The sequence below is a fragment of the Chamaea fasciata genome, unplaced genomic scaffold (genome assembly GCF_029207755.1).
Source record: "Chamaea fasciata isolate MVZ Bird 193981 ecotype frontalis unplaced genomic scaffold, bChaFas1.0.hap1 SCAF_11, whole genome shotgun sequence".
Classification (NCBI taxonomy): Eukaryota; Metazoa; Chordata; class Aves; order Passeriformes; family Sylviidae; genus Chamaea; species Chamaea fasciata.
Window position 1 is genome coordinate 5,266,158 of NW_027094096.1, and position 13,623 is coordinate 5,279,780.

A 13,623-nucleotide genomic window follows, 5' to 3' on the forward strand; every position below is an offset into this window, starting at 1 on the left:
CCCCTAGGTGTCCTTGGGGTGCCCTGGCTGTCCCCTACGTGTCCCTGGGGTCCCCTGGCTGTTCCCTAGGTTGCCCAGGGGGTGCCCTGGCTGTCCCTAGGGTGCCCTGCCTGTCCCCCTACGTGTCCCTGGGGGTGCCATTGCTGTCCCTAGGGTGCCCTGTCTGTCCCCTAGGGGTCTCTGGGGGTGCCCTGCCTGTCCCCTAGGTGTCCCTGGAGGTGCCCTCCCTGTCCCTCGGAGTGCCCTGGCTGTCCCCTAGGTGTCCCTGGGGGCGCCCAGGGTGTCCCTGGGGTGCCCTGGCTGTCCCCTACGTGTCCCTGGGGGTGCCCTGGGTGTCCCTGTGGGTGCCCTTGCTGTCTCCTAGGTGTCCCTGGGCGTGCCCTGGGTGTCCCTTGGGTGCCCTGGCTGTCCCCTAGGTGTCCCTGGGGGTGCTCTGGCTGTCCCCTAGGTGTCCCTGGGGTGCCCTGGCTGTCCCCTAGGTGTCCCTGTGGGTGCCCTGGCTGTCCTTGGGGTGCTCTGGCTGTCCCCTTGGTGTCCCTGGGGGTGCGCTGGGTGTCCCTGGGGTGCACTGGGGGTGCCCTGCCTGTCCCCTAGGTGTCCCTGGGGGTGACCTGGGTGTCCCTGGGGGTGCCCTGGCTGTCCCCTAGGTGTCCCTGGCGGTTCCCTGCCTGTCCCCTAGGTGTCCCTGGGGGTTCCCTGGGTGTCCCTGGAGTGCCCTGGCTGTCACCTAAATGTCCCTGGGGGTGCCCTGGGTGTCCCTGGAGTTGCCCTAGCTGTCCCCTAAATGTCCCTGGGGGTGCCCTGGCTGTCCCCTAGGTGTCCCCTGGGGGTGTCCTGCCTTCCCCTTGGTGTCCCTGGGGGTGCCCTGTCTGTCCCCTTGGTGTCCCAGGGGGTGCCCTGGCTGTCCCTGGGGTGCCCTGGCTGTCCCCTAGGTGTCCCTGGGGGTGCCATGCCTGTCCCCTAGGTGTCCCTGGGTGTGCCCTGGCTGTCCCTAGGGTGCCCTGGCTGTCCCCTAGGTGTCCCTGGGGGGTGACCTGCCTGTCCCCTAGGTGTCCCTGGGGGTGCCCTGGCTGTCCCCAGGGTGCCCTGGCTGTGCCCTCGGTGTCTCTGAGGGTGCCCTGGCTGTCCCCTCGGTGTCCCTGGGGGTGGTGTCCCTGGGGGTGCCCGGGCTGTCCCTAGATTGCCGTGGCTGTCCCCTAGGTGTCCCTGGGGGTGCCCTGGGTGTGCCTGGGGTGCCCTGGCTGTCCCCTAGGTGTCCCTGGGGGTGACCTGGGTGTCCCTGGGGATGCCCTGGCTGTCCCCTAGGTGTCCCTGGGTGTCCCTGGGGTGCCCTGGGGGTGCCCTGCCTGTCCTCTAGGTGTCCTTGGGGGTGCCCTGGCTGTCCCCTAGGTTTCCCTGGGGGTGCCCTGGCTGTCCCCTAGGTGTCCCTGGGGGTGCCCTCGCTGTCCCTGGGGTGCCCTGGCTGTCCCCTAGGTGTCCCTGGGCGTCCCCTTGGTGTCCCTGGGGGTGCCCAGGGTGTCCCTTAGGTGTCCCTGGGGGTGCCCTTGCTGTCCCCTTGGTGTCCCTGGGGGTGCCCTGGGTGTCCCTGGGGATGACCTGGCTGTCCCCAAGGTGTCCCTGGGGGTTCCCTGCGTTTCCCCTAGGTGTCCTTGGGGGTGCCCTGGCTGTCCCTAGGGTGGCATGGCTGTGCCCTCGGTGTCCCTGGGGGTGCCCCGGCTGTCCCTAGGGTGCCATGGCTGTCCCCTAGGTGTCCCTGGGGGTGCCCTGGCTGTCCCCTAAGTGTCCCTGGGGGTGCCCTGGGTGTCCCTGGGGTGCCCTGGCTGTCCCCTAGGTGTCCCTGGGGGGGCCCTGGCTGTCCCCTAGGTGTCCCTGGGGGTGCCCTGGGTGTCCCTGGGTGTGCTCTGGAGGTCCCCTAGGTGTCCCTGGGGGTGCCCTGGCTGTCCCTGGGGTGCCCTGGCTGTCCCCAAGTTGTCCCTGGCGGTGCCCTGCCTGTCCTCTCGGTGTCCCTGGGGGTGCCCTGGCTGTCCCTGGGAGTGCACAGGGTGTCCCTGGGGTTGCCTGGCTGTCCCCTAGGTGTCCCTGGGGGGGCCCTGGCTGTCCCCTAGGTGTCCCTGGAGGTGCCCTGGCTGTCCCCTACGTGTCCGTGGAGCTGCCCTGGGTGTCCCTGGGGTGCCCTGGGGGTGCCCTGGCTGACCCTGCAGTGCCCTGGCTGTCCCCTAGGTGTCCCCGGGGGGTCCCCTGGCTGTCCCCTAGGTGTCCCTGGGGGTGCCCCTGGCTGTCCCTGGTGTGCCCTGGGGGTGCCCTGGCTGTCCCTGGAGTGCCCTGGCTGTCCCCTAGGTGTCCCTGGGGGTGCCCTTCCTGTCCTCTAGGTGTCCCTGGGGGTTCCCTGGCTGTCCCTCGGGTTCCCTGGCTGTCCCCTAGGTGTCCCTGGGGGTGGCTAGGGTGTCCCTGGGGTTCCCTGGCTGTCCCCTAGGTGTCCCTGGGGGGGCCCTGGGTGTCCTCTAGGTGTCCCTGGAGGTGCCCTGGCTGTCTTTAGGGTGCCCTGGCTGTCCCTGGAGTGCCCTGGCTGTCCCCTAGGTGTCCCTGGGGGGGCCCTGGCTGTCCCCTAAATGTCCCTGGGGGTGCCCTGCCTGTCCCCTAGGTGTCCCTGGGGGTGCCCTGGCTGTCCTCTAGGTGTCCCTGGGGGTGCCCTGGGTGTCCCTGGGGATGCCCTGGCTGTTCCCTAGGTGTCCCTGGGGGTGCCCTGAGTGTCCCTGGGGGGGCCCTGGCTGTCCCCTAGGGGTCTCTGGGGGTGCCCTGCCTTTCTCCTAGGTGTCCCTGGGGGTGCCCTGGCTGTGCCCTCGGTGTCCCTGAGGGTGCCCTGGGTGTCCCTGGCGTGCCATGGCTGTACCCTAGGTGTCCCTGGGGGTGTCCTGCCTTTCCCTAGGTGTCCCTCGGGTGCCCTGGCTTTCCCCTAGGTGTCCCTGGGGGTGCCCTGCGTGTCCCTGGGGTGCCCTGGCTGTCCCCTAGGTGTCCCTGGGGGTGCCCTGGCTGTCCCGTCAGTGTCCCTGGGGGTGCCCTGCCTGTCCCCTAGGTGTCGTTGGGGGTGCCCTGGGTGTCCCCTGGAGGTGCCCCTGCCTGTCCCCTAGGTGTCCCTGGGGGTGCCCTGGGTGTCCCTGGGGCGCCCTGGCTGTCCCCTTCGTGTCCCTGGCGTTGCCCTGGGTGTCCCTGAGGTGCCCTGGCTGTCTTCAAGGTGTCCCTGTGGGTGCCCAGAGTGTCCCTGGGAGTGCCCTGGCCTTCCCCTAGGGGTCTCTGGGGGTGCCCTGGCTGTCCCGTCAGTGTCCCTGGGGGTGCCTTGCCTGTTCCTTAGGTGTCCCTGGGGGTGCCCGGCCTGTCCCCTAGGTGTCCCTGGGGGTGCCCTGGGTGTCCCTGGAGTGCCCTGGCTGTCCCCTAAATGTCCCTGGGGTTGCCCTGGCTGTCCCCTAGGTGTCCCTGGGGGTGTCCTGCCTTCCCCTAGGTGTCCCTGGGGGTGCCCTGGCTTTCCCCTCGGTGTCCCTGGGGGTGCCCTGCCTGTCCCCTAGGTGTCCCTGGGGGTTCCCTGGATGTCTTTAGGGTGCCCTGGCTGTCCCCTAGGTGTCCCTGGGGGTTCCCTGGGTTTCCCTGGAGTGCCCTGGCTGTGCCCTAGTTGTCCCTGGGGGGGCTCTGGGTGTCCCCTAGGTGTCCCTGGAGGTGCCCTGGCTGTCCTTTAGGGTGCCCTGGCTGTCCCCTTGGTGTCCCTGGGGGTGCCCTAGGTGTCCCTGGGGGTGCCCTGGCTGTCCCTTGAGTGCCCTGGCTGTCCCCTAAATGTCCCTGGGGTTGCCCTGGCTGTCCCCTAGGTGTCCCTGGGGGGGGCCCTGGCTGTCCCCTAGGTGTCTCTGGGGTGCCCTGCCTGTCCCCTCTGTCCCTGCGGTGCCCAGGGTGTCCCTGGGGTGCCCTGGATGTCCCCTAGGTGTCCCTGGGGGTGCCCTGGCTGTCCCGTCAGTGTCCCTGGGGGTGCCCTGCCTGTCCCCTAGGTGTCCCTGGGGGTGCCCTGGGTGTCCCTGGGGGTGCCCTGCCTGTCCCCCTAGGTGTCCCTGGGGGTGCCCTGGGTGTCCCTGGGGTGCCCTGGCTGTCCCCTTCGTGTCCCTGGCGGTGCCCTGGGTGTCCCTGAGGTGCCCTGGCTGTCTTCAAGGTGTCTCTGTGGGTGCCCAGAGTGTCCCTGGGAGTGCCCTGGCTGTCCCCTAGGGGTCTCTGGGGGTGCCCTGGCTGTCCCGTCAGTGTCCCTGGGGGTGCCCTGCCTGTCCCCTAGGTGTCCCTGGGGGTGCCCGGCCTGTCCCCTAGGTGTCCCCGGGGGTGCCCTGGGTGTCCCTGGAGTGCCCTGGCTGTCCCCTAAATGTCCCTGGGGATGCCCTGGCTGTCCCCTAGGTGTCCCTGGGGGTCTCCTGCCTTCCCCTAGGTGTCCCTGGGGGTGCCCTGGCTTTCCCCTCGGTTTCCCTGGGGGTGCCCTGCCTGTCCCCTAGGTGTCCCTGGGGGTCCCCTAGGTGTCCCTGGGGGTGCCCTGGCTGTCCCCTAGGTGTCCCTGGGGGTGCCCTGCCTGTCCCTTAGGTGTCCCTGGGGATGCCCTGGCTGTCCTCTAGGTGTCCCTGGGGGTGCCCTGGGTGTCCCTGCGGATGCCCTGGCTGTCCCCTAGGTGTCCCTGGGGGTGCGCTGAGTGTCCCTAGGGTGCCCTGGCTGTGCCCTAGGTGTCCCTGTAGGTGCCCTGGCTGTCCCCTAGGTGTCCCTGGGGGTCCCCTTGGTGTCCCTGGGGGTGCCCTGGCTGTCCCCTAGGTGGCCCTGGGGGTGCCCTGGCTGTCCCTGGAGTGCCCTGGCTGTCCCCTAGGTGTCCCTGGGGAGGCCCTGGCTGTCCCCTAGGTGTCCCTGGGGGTGCCCAGGGTGTCCCTGGGGTTCCCTGGCTGTCCCCTAGGTGTCCCTGTGGGTGCCCTGGCTGTCCTTGGGGTGCTCTGGCTGTCCCCTTGGTGTCCCTGGGGGTGCGCTGGGTGTCCCTGGGGTGCACTGGGGGTGCCCTGCCTGTCCCCTAGGTGTCCCTGGGGGTGACCTGGGTGTCCCTGGGGGTGCCCTGGCTGTCCCCTAGGTGTCCCTGGCGGTTCCCTGCCTGTCCCCTAGGTGTCCCTGGGGGTTCCCTGGGTGTCCCTGGAGTGCCCTGGCTGTCACCTAAATGTCCCTGGGGGTGCCCTGGGTGTCCCTGGAGTGCCCTAGCTGTCCCCTAAATGTCCCTGGGGGTGCCCTGGCTGTCCCCTAGGTGTCCCTGGGGGTGTCCTGCCTTCCCCTTGGTGTCCCTGGGGGTGCCCTGTCTGTCCCCTTGGTGTCCCAGGGGGTGCCCTGGCTGTCCCTGGGGTGCCCTGGCTGTCCCCTAGGTGTCCCTGGGGGTGCCATGCCTGTCCCCTAGGTGTCCCTGGGTGTGCCCTGGCTGTCCCTAGGGTGCCCTGGCTGTCCCCTAGGTGTCCCTGGGGGTGACCTGCCTGTCCCCTAGGTGTCCCTGGGGGTGCCCTGGCTGTCCCCAGGGTGCCCTGGCTGTGCCCTCGGTGTCTCTGAGGGTGCCCTGGCTGTCCCCTCGGTGTCCCTGGGGGTGCCCGGGCTGTCCCTAGTGTGCCGTGGCTGTCCCCTAGGTGTCCCTGGGGGTGCCCTGGGTGTGCCTGGGGTGCCCTGGCTGTCCCCTAGGTGTCCCTGGGGGTGACCTGGGTGTCCCTGGGGATGCCCTGGCTGTCCCCTAGGTGTCCCTGGGTGTCCCTGGGGTGCCCTGGGGGTGCCCTGCCTGTCCTCTAGGTGTCCTTGGGGGTGCCCTGGCTGTCCCCTAGGTTTCCATGGGGGTGCCCTGGCTGTCCCCTAGGTGTCCCTGGGGGTGCCCTCGCTGTCCCTGGGGTGCCCTGGCTGTCCCCTAGGTGTCCCTGGGCGTCCCCTTGGTGTCCCTGGGGGTGCCCAGGGTGTCCCTTAGGTGTCCCTGGGGGTGCCCTTGCTGTCCCCTTGGTGTCCCTGGGGGTGCCCTGGGTGTCCCTGGGGATGACCTGGCTGTCCCCAAGGTGTCCCTGGGGGTTCCCTGCGTTTCCCCTAGGTGTCCTTGGGGGTGCCCTGGCTGTCCCTAGGGTGGCATGGCTGTGCCCTCGGTGTCCCTGGGGGTGCCCCGGCTGTCCCTAGGGTGCCATGGCTGTCCCCTAGGTGTCCCTGGGGGTGCCCTGGCTGTCCCCTAAGTGTCCCTGGGGGTGCCCTGGGTGTCCCTGGGGTGCCCTGGCTGTCCCCTAGGTGTCCCTGGGGGGGCCCTGGCTGTCCCCTAGGTGTCCCTGGGGGTGCCCTGGGTGTCCCTGGGTGTGCTCTGGAGGTCCCCTAGGTGTCCCTGGGGGTGCCCTGGCTGTCCCTGGGGTGCCCTGGCTGTCCCCAAGTTGTCCCTGGCGGTGCCCTGCCTGTCCTCTCGGTGTCCCTGGGGGTGCCCTGGCTGTCCCTGGGAGTGCACAGGGTGTCCCTGGGGTTGCCTGGCTGTCCCCTAGGTGTCCCTGGGGGGGCCCTGGCTGTCCCCTAGGTGTCCCTGGAGGTGCCCTGGCTGTCCCCTACGTGTCCGTGGAGCTGCCCTGGGTGTCCCTGGGGTGCCCTGGGGGTGCCCTGGCTGACCCTGCAGTGCCCTGGCTGTCCCCTAGGTGTCCCCGGGGGGTCCCCTGGCTGTCCCCTAGGTGTCCCTGGGGGTGCCCTGGCTGTCCCTGGTGTGCCCTGGGGGTGCCCTGGCTGTCCCTGGAGTGCCCTGGCTGTCCCCTAGGTGTCCCTGGGGGTGCCCTTCCTGTCCTCTAGGTGTCCCTGGGGGTTCCCTGGCTGTCCCTCGGGTTCCCTGGCTGTCCCCTAGGTGTCCCTGGGGGTGGCTAGGGTGTCCCTGGGGTTCCCTGGCTGTCCCCTAGGTGTCCCTGGGGGGGCCCTGGGTGTCCTCTAGGTGTCCCTGGAGGTGCCCTGGCTGTCTTTAGGGTGCCCTGGCTGTCCCTGGAGTGCCCTGGCTGTCCCCTAGGTGTCCCTGGGGGTCTCCTGCCTTCCCCTAGGTGTCCCTGGGGGTGCCCTGGCTTTCCCCTCGGTTTCCCTGGGGGTGCCCTGCCTGTCCCCTAGGTGTCCCTGGGGGTGCCCTGGCTGTCTTTAGGGTGCCCTGGCTGTCCCCTAGGTGTCCCTGGGGGTGCCCTGGCTGTCCCCTAGGTGTCCCTGGGGGTGCCCTGCCTGTCCCTTAGGTGTCCCTGGGGATGCCCTGGCTGTCCTCTAGGTGTCCCTGGGGGTGCCCTGGGTGTCCCTGCGGATGCCCTGGCTGTCCCCTAGGTGTCCCTGGGGGTGCGCTGAGTGTCCCTAGGGTGCCCTGGCTGTGCCCTAGGTGTCCCTGTAGGTGCCCTGGCTGTCCCCTAGGTGTCCCTGGGGGTCCCCTTGGTGTCCCTGGGGGTGCCCTGGCTGTCCCCTAGGTGGCCCTGGGGGTGCCCTGGCTGTCCCTGGAGTGCCCTGGCTGTCCCCTAGGTGTCCCTGGGGAGGCCCTGGCTGTCCCCTAGGTGTCCCTGGGGGTGCCCAGGGTGTCCCTGGGGTTCCCTGGCTGTCCCCTAGGTGTCCCTGAGGGGGCCCTGGGTGTCCCTGGGTGTGCACAGGGTGTCAGTGGGGTTCCCTGGCTGTCCTGTACGTGTCCCTGGGGTTCCCTGGAGGTCCCCTAGGTGTCCCTGGGGGTGCCCTCGCTGTCCCTGGGGTGCCCTCGCTGTCACCTAGGTTTCCCTGGTGGTCCCCTTGGTGTCCCTGGGGGTGCCCAGGGTGTCCCTTAGGTGTCCCTAGGGTGCCCTGGGTGTGCCCTAGGTGTCCCTGGGGTGCCCTGTCTGTCCCGTCAGTGTCCCTGGGGGTGCCCTGGCTGTCCCTAGGGTGCCCTGGCTGTGCCCTTGGTGTCCCTGGGGGTGCCCTGGCTGTCTCCTAGGTGTCCCTGGGGGTGCCCAGGGTGTCCCTGGGGTGTCCTGGCTGTCCCCTACGTGTCCCTGGGGGTGCCCAGGGTGTCCCTGGGGGTGCCCTTGCTGTCCCGTAGGTGTCCCTGGGGTGCCCTGGGTGTCCCCTTGGTGTCCCTGGGGTGCCCTGGCTGTCCCCTAGGTGTCCCTGGGGGTGACCAGGCTGTCCTTGGGGTGCTCTGGCTGTCCCCTAGGTGTCCCTGGGGGTGCCCTGCCTGTCCCCTAGGTGTCCCTGGGGGTGCCCTGGGTGTCCCCTAGGTGTCCCTGGGTGCGCCCTGGGTGTCCCTGGGCGTGCGCAGGGTGTCCCTGGGGTTCCCTGGCTGTCCCCTTGGTGTCCCTGGGGGGGCCCTGGCTGTCCCCTAGGTGTCCCTGGGGGTGCCCTGGGTGTCCCTGGGGGGGCCCTGGCTGACCCCATGGTGTCCCTGGGGGGTGCCCTGGCTGTCCCCTAGGTGTCCCTGGGGGTGCCCTGCCTTTCCCCTAGGTGTCCCTGCGGGTGCCCTGGCTGTCCCCTAGGTGTCCCTGGGGGTGCCCTGGGTGTCCCTGGGGGTGCCCTGGCTGTCCCCTAGGTGTCCCTGGGGGTGCCCTGGGTGTCCCTGGGGGTGCCCTCGCTGTCCCTGGGGGTGCCCTGGCTGTCCCCTAGGTGTCCCTGGGGGGCCCTAGGTGTCCCTGGGGTGCCCGGGGAGGTCCCCTACGTGTCCCTGGGGTACCCTGGGTGTCCCTGGGCTGCCCTGGGGTGCCCTGCCTGTCCTCTCGGTGTCCCTGGGGGTGCCCTGGCTGTGCCCTCGGTGTCCCTGGGGGTGTCCTGGCTGTCCCTGGAGTGCCCTGGCTGTCCCCTAGTTGTCCCTGGCGGGGCCCTGGCTGTCCCCTAGGTGTCCCTGGGGGTGCCCTGCCTGTCCCCTAGGTGTCCCTGGGGATGCCCTGGCTGTCCTCTACGTGTCCCTGGGGGTGCCCTGGGTGTCCCTGGGGATGCCCTGTCTGTCCCCTAGGTGTCCCTGGGGGTGCGCTGGGTGTCCCTAGGGTGCCCTGGCTGTGCCCTTGGTGTCCCTGCGGGTGCTCTGGCTGTCCCTCGAATGCCCTGGCTGTCCCCTAGGTGTCCCTGGGGGTGCCCTGGTGTCCCTCGGGGTGCCCTGGGTGTCCCCTAGGTGTCCCTGGGGGTGCCCTCGCTGTCCCCTAGGCGTTACTGGGGGTGCCCTGGCTGTCCTCTAGGTGTCCCTGGGGGTGCCCTGCGTGTCCCTGGGGTGCCCTGGCTGTCCCCTAGGTGTCCCTGGGGGTGCCCTGGGTGTCCCTGGGGATGCCCTGGCTGTCCCCTAGGTGTCCCTGGGGGTGAGCTGGGTGTGCCTAGGGTGCCCTGGCTGTGCCCTTGGTGTCCCTGGGGGTGCCATGGCTGTCCCCTAGGTGTCACTGGGTGTGCCCTGGCTGTCCTCTAGGTGTCCCTGGGGGTGCCCTGCGTGTCCCTGGGGTGCCCTGGCTGTCCCCTAGGTGTCCCTGGGGGTGCCCTGGCTGTCCCCTTGGTGTCCCTGGGGGTGTCCTGCCTTCCTCTCGGTGTCCCTGGGGGTGCCCTGGCTTTCCCCTCGGTCTCCCTGGGGGTGCCCTGCCTGCCCCCTATGTGTCCCTGGGGGTGCCCTGGCTGTCTTTAGGGTGCCCTGGCTGTCCTCTAGGTGTCCCTGGGGGTGCCCTGGGTGTCCCTGGAGTGCCCTGGCTGTCCCCTAGTTGTCCCTGGGGGGGCCCTGGCTGTCCCCTCGGTGTCCCTGGGGGTGCCCTGCCTGTCCCCTAGGTGTCCCTGGGGGTGCCCTGGCTGTCCTCTAGGTGTCCCTGGGGGTGCCCTGGGTGTCCCTGGGGGTGCCCTGGCTGACCCTAGGTGTCCCTGGGGGTGCCCTGGCTGTCCTCTAGGTGTCCCTGGGGGTGCCCTGGGTGTCCCTGGCGATGCCCTGGCTGTCCCCTAGGTGTCCCAGGCGTTGCCCTGGCTGTCCCTAGGGTGCCCTGGCTGTGCCCTTGGTGTCCCTGGGGGTGCTCTGGCTGTCCCTCGGGTGCCCTGGCTGTCCCCTAGGTGTCCCTGGGGGTGCCCTGGCTGTCCCTGGAGTGCCCTGGCTGTCCCCTAGGTCTCCCTGGGGGTGCCCTGGCTGTCCCCTAGGTGTCCCTGGGGTTGCCCTGGCTGTCTTCTAGGTGTCCCTGGGGGTGCCCTGGCTGTCCCCTAGGTGTCCCTGGGGGTGCCCTGGGTGTCCCTGGTGTGCCCTGGCTGTCCCCTAGGTGTCCTTGTGGGTGCCCAGAGTGTCCCTGGGAGTGCCCTGGCTGTCCCCTAGGGGTCTCTGGGGGTGCCCTGGCTGTCCCGTCAGTGTCCCTGGGAATGCCCTGCCTGTCCCCTAGGTGTCCCTGGGGGTCCCCTTAGTGTCCCTGGGGGTGCCCAGGGTGTCCCTGGGGATGCCCTGGCTGTCCCCTAGGTGTCCCTGGGGCTTCCCTGCGTGTCCCTTAGGTGTCCTTGGGGGTGCCCTGGCTGTCCCTAGGGTGGCATGGCTGTGCCCTCGGTGTCCCTGGGGGTGCCCTGGCTGTCCCTAGGGTGCCCTGGCTGTCTTCTAGGTGTCCCTGGGGGTGCCCTGGGTGTGCCTAGTGTGCCCTGGCTGTCCCCTAGGTGTTCCTGGGGGTGCCCTGAGTGTGCCTGGGGTGCCCTGGCTGTCCCCTAGGTGTCCCTGGGGGTGCTCTGGCTGTCCCCTAAGTGTCCCTGGGGGTGCCCTGGGTGTCCCTGGGGTGCCCTGGCTGTCTTCTAGTTGTCCCTGGGGGGGCCCTGGCTGTCCCCTAGGTGTCCCTGGGGGTGCCCTGCCTGTCCCCTAGGTGACCCTGGGGATGCCCTGGCTGTCCTCTAGGTGTCCCTGGGGGTGCCCTGGGTGTCCCTGGGGATGCCCTGGCTGTCCCCTAGGTGTCCCTGGGGGTGCGCTGGGTGTGCCTAGGGTGCCCTGGCTGTGCCCTTGGTGTCCCTGGGGGTGCCATGGCTGTCTCTGGAGTGCCCTGGCTGTCTCCTAGGTGTCCCTGGGGGTGCCCTGGCTGTCCCCTAGGTGTCACTGGGGGTGCCCTGGCTGTCCCCTAGGTGTCCCTGGAAGTGCCCTGGCTGTCCCCTAGGTGTCACTGGGGGTGCCCTGGCTGTCCTCTAGGTGTCCCTGGGGGTGCCCTGCGTGTCCCTGGGGTGCCCTGGCTGTCCCCTAGGTGTCCCTGGGGGTGCCCTGCCTGTCCCCTAGGTGTCCCTGGGGGTGCCCTGACTGTCCTCTAGGTGTCCCTGGGGGTGCCCTGGGTGTCCCTGGGGGTGCCCTGGCTGTCACCTAGGTGTCCCTGGGGGTGCCCTGGCTGTCCTCTAGGTGTCCCTGGGGGTGCCCTGGGTGTCCCTGAGGATGCCCTGGCTGTCCCCTAGGTGTCCCAGGCGTTGCCCTGGCTGTCCCTAGGGTGCCCTGGCTGTGCCCTTGGTGTCCCTGGGGGTGCTCTGGCTGTCCCTCGGGTGCCCTGGCTGTCTCCTAGGTGTCCCTGGGGGTGCCCTGGCTGTCCCTGGAGTGCCCTGGCTGTCCCCTAGGTGTCCCTGGGGGTGCCCTGGCTGTCCCCTAGGTGTCCCTGGGGTTGCCCTGGCTGTCTTCTAGGTGTCCCTGGGGGTGCCCTGGCTGTCCCCTAGGTGTCCCTGGGTGTGCCCTGGGTGTCCCTGGGCGTGCACAGGGTGTCCCTGGGGTTCCCTGGCTGTCCCCTAGGTGTCCCGGGATGGGCCCTGGCTGTCCCCTAGGTGTCCCTGGGGGTGCACAGGGTGTCCCTGGGGTTCCCTGGCTGCTCCCTAGGTGTCTCTGGGGGGGCCCTGGTGTCCCTGGGTTGCCCTGGCTGTCCCCTAGGTGTCCTTGCCTGGCTCGTATCCTCGACTCCGCCTCCGGCGCCATGGTGACTCCCCTCCCAGTCTGGACCATTGTGGCCTCACCCCCTCCCCTGGGGCCATCCGACCCATCCCAGTATAGATCAGTAAGGCACCGAGTGGCCACCATGGACCCCCACACGCCTGCCCGTTCATCCCAGTTCATCCCAGTCCACTCTTTGTCCATCCCAGGTTTCTCTGGTCACCCTCCCAGTGCTCTCAGTCCATCCCAGTCCCGCAGGTGTTGGTGCTTGGGGCTTGATGAGCTGGTGCCTGTCCGCAACGTGGAGCGGCTCAAACGGGACCTCAGGGTGAGGGGGGCGCGGATTTGGGGGGATCCTGGGGGTCCTGAGTTGTCGTGGAGGGGGTTTTTGGGTTGTGGGGGGTCTGGGGGGCGTCCTGGGGGCTGCTTTGGGTGCTTTGGGGGGTATTCGGGAGGTTTGGGCGGCCCATTTGAGGCATCAAAGAACCTGAGGAGGGTTTTGATAGCTCCTGGAGGTGGAGGCGGCCGTGGGGGTGAGCTGGCTGTCCCAGGGGGTTCCTGGCTGTCCCTCGAAGTCCCTGGGGTGCCCTGGCTGTCACTTAGGTGTCCCTCGGGGTGCCCTGGCTGTCCCTAGGGTGCCCTGGCTGTCCCCTAGGTGTCCCTGGGGTGCCCTGACTGTCCCTAGGTGTCCCTGGGGGTACCCTGGCTGTCCCTGGAGGTGCCCTGCCTGTCCCCTAGGTGTCCCTGGGGGTGTCCTGCCTTGCCCTAGGTGTCCCTGGGGGTGCCCTGGCTGTCCTCTCCGTGTCCCTGGGGGTGCCCTGGGTGTCCCTGGGGTGCCCTGGCTGACCCCAAGGTGTCCCTTGGGGTGCCCAGAGTGTCCCTAGGAGGTCCCTGGCTGTCCCCTAGGGGTCTCTGGGGGTGCCCTGGCTGTCCCGTCAGTGTCCCTGGGGATGCCCTGCCTGTCCCTTAGGTGTCCCTAGGTGTGCCCTGGCTGTCCCTAGGGTGCCCTGGCTGTGCCCTCGGTGTCTCTGGGGTGCCCTGGCTGTCCCTAGGGTGCCATGGCTGTCCCTAGGGTGCCCTGGCTGTCCTTTCGGTGTCCCTGGGGGTGCCCTGGGTGTCCCTGGGTAGACCTGGCTGTCCCCTAGGTGTCCCTGGGGGGGCCCTGGCTGTCCCCTAGGTGTCCCTGGGGGGGCCCTAGGTGTCCCTGGGGTGCCCGGGAGGTCCCCTACGTGTCCCTGGGGTACCCTGGGTGTCCCTGGGCTGCCCTGGGGTGCCCTGCCTGTCCTCTCGGTGTCCCTGGGGGTGCCCTGGCTGTGCCCTCGGTGTCCCTGGGGGTGTCCTGGCTGTCCCTGGAGTGCCCTGGCTGTCCCCTAGTTGTCCCTGGGGGGGCCCTGGCTGTCCCCTAGGTGTCCCTGGGGGTGCCCTGCCTGTCCCCTAGGTGTCCCTGGGGATGCCCTGGCTGTCCTCTACGTGTCCCTGGGGGTGCCCTGGGTGTCCCTGGGGATGCCCTGTCTGTCCCCTAGGTGTCCCTGGGGGTGCGCTGGGTGTCCCTAGGGTGCCCTGGCTGTGCCCTTGGTGTCCCTGCGGGTGCTCTGGCTGTCCCTCGGGTGCCCTGGCTGTCCCCTAGGTGTCCCTGGGGGTGCCCTGGTGTCCCTCGGGGTGCCCTGGGTGTCCCCTAGGTGTCCCTGGGGGTGCCCTCGCTGTCCCCTAGGCGTTACTGGGGGTGCCCTGGCTGTCCTCTAGGTGTCCCTGGGGGTGCCCTGCGTGTCCCTGGGGTG